This window comes from Chaetura pelagica, unplaced genomic scaffold (genome assembly GCF_000747805.2).
Source record: "Chaetura pelagica isolate M959 unplaced genomic scaffold, ChaPel_1.0 scaffold55, whole genome shotgun sequence".
In the NCBI taxonomy this organism is placed as follows: Eukaryota; Metazoa; Chordata; class Aves; order Apodiformes; family Apodidae; genus Chaetura; species Chaetura pelagica.
In genome coordinates this window covers 4,062,128-4,067,951 of record NW_009953571.1, presented here as the reverse complement: position 1 = coordinate 4,067,951, position 5,824 = coordinate 4,062,128, and positions in this window count along the sequence as shown.

Below are 5,824 nucleotides of genomic sequence, written 5' to 3'. Positions count from 1 at the left end.
CAAGAGAGAGAGATATAAATGTGTGTTTTTAATAGTAATTAATGCTGCCATTCAGAAGCACTTAAGCACTGGGTGCGGAGAGTTTCCCAGGGCTCGCCTCATAAATCACAGGCCGCTACACACCCGCCCTCCCGGCGGGGCGGGGGGCTGCTGCTCCCTCCCCTCCCCTGCCCATGGCAGGGGCCATTTCCAGCCCCACACAGAGCTCAGCACTGCTGCTGCTGGGCTGCTCCCCAGCTATGGCAAGAAGAGCCATCCCCAGCTATCCCTCGGCACTGGGGGCCGCCCTGGGATGGTCCTCCAGGGTTATCCTCTTTTTCTTGAGGAGCCGATGGGACAAAGCAGCAGCTTCCTCAACCCTCAGCTCACAGGCTGCTTCCCTCCACCCCAGCCCTCGTCCAGCTTTGCCCCAGTTCTGTCCACGTCTGCCCAGTCCTCCCCAGTCCAGCGCCTGCCTTGTCCCAGCCCTGCCTAGGAAGGCTCCAACCGTGTGCGAGCCCTGCCCTCTAGTGTCACTTCTGCCACAACCACACATTATATATAACACGGTTTGTTCCCCCAGCACAGCTGGTGCAGGTGTTCAGTCGGGTTTAAGGTGTGACTGCTTCAGGCAGAGCCTGACTTTCCTGGCAGGGCTCAGAGATTGGCCAGATGGTGACGCTGTAATTTGGGCGTGATAGGAATTTGCTCCTGCCTTCACCTCCAGTGTCTGCCCATGGTCACAGCAGGTCCTTGCCATTTCCCCAGTCAAGGCAGAAGCCCTGAGGAAACCAGGAAAGAACAAGCCAGCCAGGAGAAACCTTCATTAATTATTTATTATGCACTATTCTCCCACCTATGTGCAGTCGTACCATCCAAGTTGGGATTAAACATGCCCTAGATGCAAGAGAGCCAGAGATGTGGCTGAGTGTATTAGCTGATGGGGTACCTGCACTGCTTCCAGAAACAGCTCAGGTCTGCAGAAACCCAGAACTGCTCTGGCGTGGCACAGAGCCCATGCAGAGGTCCAGTTGGACCTCACTGCCTCCATGAAGAGCTGAGTCAGTGTGACTGCTCCAGGGCCCTGGCACCAGACATGCAAAGGCTGAAGAAGTCAGGTACTGCTGGTTTTGATCCAGTTACAGAGCTGGTCTGGATCCAGCTGGAGTTGGCCCCTTCTGGGCTGAGTTCCAGCAGACTGCATGAATTTCTGTGTCCTGGAGTCCAGGAAGGTGTCTGAACTGGGTGCAGCTGGATCCAAGCACTCCCCAGCTGGTGCCACCAAGCTGCTGGAGGATGGCACATGGGGCAGGCACCAAAGCACCTTTACAGCAGCTGCCTGGGCCAACAAGGCTGGCAAAGAACCATAGCCTATAAATCCACCTGGACTGAATCTGTTCCCATTTTGCACTGTCACCAGGCTGCCTTTGCAGTGGACTCCCCAGGTGCCCATGTTTTTTCATGATGCTACTGCAGAGACATCTAATGTCCTGCACAATGGAGAGCTACAGCAGCATTACCCTGCCATGGCCATTTCTCCTAAGAACCAGGGAGAGTCTGGAAAGATGCTGCAACACACTGGGAAATGCTGGTGCTAGAAACAGGTGTTATTTGGGGATGATACTAAGAGATTTTCTATTCTCACATCCTAATTCATCTTTACTACCTAGCAGAGAGAGCTGTGATCCAACTGTTCTGACCTGATAAATCAGGCTTGGATTTTGTGTTGGCCTCAGTCTCCTGGGTTAATTCTCAGCAAATATGAATAACGGTGTGACAGCTGAGATCTGTTTTTATCAGGCAATATCTGCAGTTCAAACTTGAAACCTTGAAGGCCCAAGCTAATTTTAATTTTGCTGAGGTACACAGCAAAACCAGTAGATCCAGCAAAGTAACAGTCCCATCGCAGATGAACCTTCCTGTTGGTGCCTGCTTGCATGCCCCTGGGGGGCCACACTGACTGCATGTAGGCTGAGCACACACACACACATAAGTACAGATGTACATATACTTGCATATACATTTATATACACGTTTACATGTGCTAATTTATATAAAGCTAGATTGATGCCTAGACTGCATCAGGGATACTTTTATTAACTGGAAACCAGATGCCCATACACACAAGGAACACTAAATCCTTAAAGAAACTGGAATGACCTCACTGCTGAGCTGGTTACTTCCCATTTCCCATCCCAGGTAATCAAATGCACCCTTATTTCTAACCCCAAAGGTGTATTCTTGAAGACTCAAAAATACCAAAAAAACAGTGGTGTTTTCTGCTGCCTCTTTTGCTGTTCTACATGACTAACAAAGGGCATATTCCCACACTAATACACTGGTCCATATGTGCAGGTCTGCTGTGTGGCCAGGAAGTGCAATTTATGCTATCTCATCTCCAAGTGAGACACCTACAGGTGTTTGACCTACACCCCAAAGCCTACTGATATTTTATCAGCTGGGCTGCTGCTTATCAGCTTATTTGCATGCCTTCAAGTGGATCACATAATTTAAGGGGGGAGGGGAAAGTGTTCCTCATGGGAGTGCTGCCTCTCATATTTTAAAAGATTTTCTGTTGACATAGGAAAAGACTAAATAAGATGCAGGAGTGCGTGCAGGGGTGTGTGTCCAGGCAGGTGTGTGTGCAACCATGCCAGCCACTGGCAGCACTGCAGGGATCTCACAGGACACGGTAACAAGGACACTACCAAGGCAACCAGATTTCCCAACATGAAGAAGCCATCAAAGCTGCTTATTTTCCAGTCTCAGACCCCTACTAGTGAAAATTGTTTCTTTTGAAAGCAACCAGGGAACACAAAGTGGCACAATCCTAAAAAAAACTAATCCTGTGCTGGCTTCTCACAATATGTGTTGTCATGTTAATATACAACCAGGCAACAGGGCAGGTTTCATCTGCATAAGGAAGAGAACTGCTGCTGCTATAGCACAATAAACATGTTCTATAAGGAAGTTAAACATATTTATTTTCTTGAAAAACTAGGTTAAAAGGTAGCTTTATATGCCTGTAAGCACTTGCTTGTAAAAAAAATCAGCAAAGCTGTAACAAAATCCAGCAGCTGAAATCTTGAACGAGGTGAAGAAGTGTACATTATTTAGTGGGAAATAATCAGCCATCAGAATAATATTGCTAACATCCTACTGAATTCAGTATCCCTGGAAATATTTTTTATCGAGATTTATTTATTTATTTTTTCCTAAAAGATTATGTCTAATTCAAGCAGGAACTAATTCTGGGAAGCCCAAGCCTCGTGCTGTGCAGGAGACCAGGCTCCACTGTTGCAAAGGCTCCAATTATCATTGTAACTTGTTCATTGTCACCTTTACTCTGAAATGTCTAAATCACCTACAACTTCAAAACACTTTGCCCCAAAGCAGAGCATCCTTGTGAGGCAGATAGGCAGATATGGCTATGGCAGAGTAACTCTGCTGATCAGTTTTTTCACCCAGCAAGGCTTGATTCAAAGCATTTGTCAAAACCATTGCCATGCTTTAGACAAGCTCTGCCTAGGGAGATTGACCAGCATAACTATCACAGAACTACCTGATTATTTGAGAATAAATCACTTTTATTTTGGAATACACTGTCAACACCAGGGAGTTATATTGGCAGAGCTGAGAGAGCTATTCTGGTCAATTCTCCCATGCAGACGTGCCATACATGTGTGATAAGGCTGGAGAATAATCCCTCAGGAGAAGCAACAAACATTTTATTGATTAGGATATTTCAAACTTGTGTAGGACAAAGCAAACTTCAATCTGCTGATTGAACAGACTAGATGGGATTGAGGGTTGGTTTTTTTCCATCTCTAATTTCTGTGTTTAGTTAAGAGAAGACATTTTGAACAACACTAGCAAGAGGCAGGGGGGAGTGGGGGAAAAGATCTATATCTGGCTCTGATTCTGCCAGAGGTGCTGTCACACTTGCAACACCAGTGGTAGGAGAGGTCACTTCCTTGAAACTCAAGACAAATGCTTGATGCTGAAGCCACAGGTATGTGTAACAGGCCATGGAGACCTCCAGCGCCAACCCAGTGCCTCCAACCCCAGCTGTTTGTTTTCTTTTTCTTACCTGACCAATGCCTTTTATGGGAGAAGCTCTTGGCCAGGCACTGGAAGGATGTGAAAGGGAAGGGACACAGGACAGGAAACCTGCAGTGAGTGAGTGCTTGCTGCACTTCTAGCAGCAGGGTCAAAGCATGGCTGAACTAGAGGGAACACTGGTGGGTCATTTCCAGCACCCTGATAGCAGCTTTTCCTGCCTCGATGCCAGGCCCTCTTGAGAGTCATGATCTTTGCTGCTACCACAGCAGGAGCTGCAGGCCTGCATCCACCAGCTCTCACCCCCCGTGTGTCCTCAGGTGAACACCACGAACCACTGCAGCACTCCTGGCTCACACCATGCATCACTGTGGGTCTCTTGGCTGCCTGTGCAGGCAGGCAGAGCTGACGGGAGATCAGTGAGGTGAGGAGGCAAAAATCACTTGAGGTTGCAAGGGCTCTACCAGGTTAGAAAGGTACCTGATAACGCATCACAAGGTGCAGGGGTCACAGCTGGTGCTCAGCACACACCCAGAGTTCTCCACGGGCACCTGGACAGTCCAGAGCAAGCATCCAGACACCAGCTTTCTCTGACCAGAGGGAACGCGATTCCCACCAGGGCCCAGGTGCTGTTTTGTTTACAAGTGAGGGAATATAAGGAAAGGCAACATCTTTTAATAAACTAACCAAAGCAGCTCTGGGGAAAAAACTCAAGTGGAATTTCAGAGATTTGAGAAGAGTACATTATGCTTGGAACATTTTCCAGCCATATCGACTGGTCTAATGAAAAACATCACTTCTCTACCCACAACCACTGCCACGCTTCTGTCCTTCACAATTGCCAGAGCATAGCTGCTACAAGGACGATTAACTCCAGTGGCCTTGCCTCCCAAATCCCCTTAATTGTGCTCTCTGCAAATTGCTGGGCCACAGGACACTGCAGGCAAGACATTTCACAGCAGTCTCAGCTGAAATAAGGAGTGTGGGATCTTACTGACCAATGTTTAACACTGAGCTCCCTGTTGTCTCCCTCACCACATGGAATGTGATATTAATTTTAATTTATTTTGTGTTGTTCAGCAGTTTGAATGCACAACATGCTAGTGTTTGGTATTGAAAAGGCTCCTTTGTTGCAAAGCAGAATTAAGAGAAGGTAGGACCTCCTGGTATTTGAGCACGGGCAGATGGGTCTTTTATACCTGGAATGACGATTTGGCACTGCGGGAGAACTGCTTTAGCATGAGAGAGTGTGTGTGCAGCTTATGCAGATACTCGGGCTGCCTTCAAAGCAGTTAGTTCCTGTATTGCTTGTGGTGCAGCAGGGCTGTGTGGAGCTCAGCACTGCCTGCACACCAGCACCGGGGCAGTTAGTGCCATTGGCAGCCACATTCTCCTAATTAGATCTCAAAGTTAATGCTGCAGGAAGAGGAATAAGGCAGCCCACACTTCCCCACACCGCCCTTGTGAGCTGCTTGCAGATGTCACCCTGTCTGTTTCATTCTGGTTGTGCCGGTAAAGGCTTTATTTGTCTCCACCAAAATGAGAACTTCACTTCTGTAAGTAAGGCTGAGCCAGCAGAGCACAGACCTCTACTTCGCGGCGGGCTGCGGGCAAGAGCTACACCAGAAAATCCTGGAAAACCCTGGAAGCAGAAGATGCGGATCCCGGCAGCAGCAGGAGGGGCCGCTGCCCGCGCCTCCCTCACGGCCCCGGGGCTCCATGGCAAACGCGGAGCCGCTCCCCTCGCCCGGCCGCTCTGCCCCAAGAACTCACAGCGGCTGCTACC